This window comes from Aplysia californica, unplaced genomic scaffold (assembly GCF_000002075.1).
Source record: "Aplysia californica isolate F4 #8 unplaced genomic scaffold, AplCal3.0 scaffold00172, whole genome shotgun sequence".
Classification (NCBI taxonomy): Eukaryota; Metazoa; Mollusca; class Gastropoda; order Aplysiida; family Aplysiidae; genus Aplysia; species Aplysia californica.
In genome coordinates this window covers 775,886-777,484 of record NW_004797442.1, presented here as the reverse complement: position 1 = coordinate 777,484, position 1,599 = coordinate 775,886, and positions in this window count along the sequence as shown.

Genomic DNA, 1,599 nt, shown 5'->3' with positions numbered 1-1,599 from the left:
GCTACAAGTAATAGGTGGTCCGAGATACCTTTGTCTGTGACCTCTATGTTCTTGAAAAGAGGTGCATTATTCGGCGTGATGATCAGATCAAGTGTATGTCTATGCTTTTGCGTTGGCAGAAACATATGTTGAATATGATCGTGCTGTTCTAGAATATACATAAACTTTCTTGTATTTGCACATGTTTGGTTGTCGTAGTGTATGTTCAGATCTCCACAAATCATAAATGGTTGACCTCTCTGCCTTAAACAACACACGAGTTGGTTGAATTCTATGTAAAAGTTTCTAAATTCACAACATTCTTTATGATCTTTGGAGGGCGATAGAGACATATAATTGAAAGATTGTATTTGTTATCAGTCACAAAGTTTATGGAAGCAGCTTCAAACGATGTGCATGGTGTTGCTAGCCATTCCTTGGCTTTAGGTGGTGATGCGGTGGAGCGAAAAATAAAGGCTATGCCTCCGGTCCTCCCCCTTCTCTGTAATAATAAAGAAAAAACTTTTAGCTCTGTTTAGGTGTGATTAAGATCAACGGGGTTTTCCTGGGGTTTTGTTTGTTATGGTTTTTTGAGGGTTTTTTAGCCTAACCACTAGGCCACCGACGCCAAGCTACGGACAAGCTCTGGCTGGGTGCTGCTGCTTAAATATGACTTGAACCAAGGAAGGAGAGCCATCGACAGGCCGAACATTTGCCTCAACCTTTCTAGACGATAAACTCGTAAGCAGAGTTGACCAATTTGAATACATGTTTTTGCCATCAAAAAGTTCCTGTTTTATCTAGTCGGGCGCCAACAAGCGACAATCAACATATAAACGTCATTGCCTCAAACAGTGGAGATGTTAAGAGAGCGGTGCAGAGAACATATTAACAACTGGAAACAAAATTAGACGCCACATATACGTTCATAATGTATCTAATTGGGCAACAGCCCGGAAGTAGCGTCGGTGGCCAAGTGATTAGGCTACCGGACACGTGATCGTGAGATTGCGGATTCAGGGGTTCGAGCCTCAGCTCGGTCCAACATTGTGTCCTTGGGAAAGGCACATTACACGAATTTTCCACTTGGCTCGGCCCCTTCGGAGATGGACGTTAAACTTGGAGGCCCCACCTCTTAAAATTTAAGAGTGCTGATAGGGGGGTTAAACCTACAACATTTCACAATTTTTTAAAGCCATGATAGCAACGGTGGGCTATAACGTCATTTCACATATCTTTCGAAGTACCAAGTCAATATCAGCATTAATTTATTTATAGAGGCATCAGCCATCCATGTAAAGGTGCTGTCTTAGCCATTCCAAGTCAACCTCATCCGCTCTTGATTTTTGCATGATTTCAACGATCCATTAGGCACCCTTGAGTTATTACGTAGATAGAGCGTATATGTTTTATCCCCCCCCCCTTTTCACTTTCTTTTCCGTCGTTTGTTTTGACCTACATTCCTCTGTAAACTGCTTTAAATAAGATAAAAGAGAGTAGTGCCCAGAAAAAGTAATTATGTCCTGGGGAAAAAAGACGGCTCCCTTACGTCAAGGGCCAGTGAGGATGTGTCACGCGTGATGCACACACCCTACAGAGGAATGGAGGGTGGAATGGTGG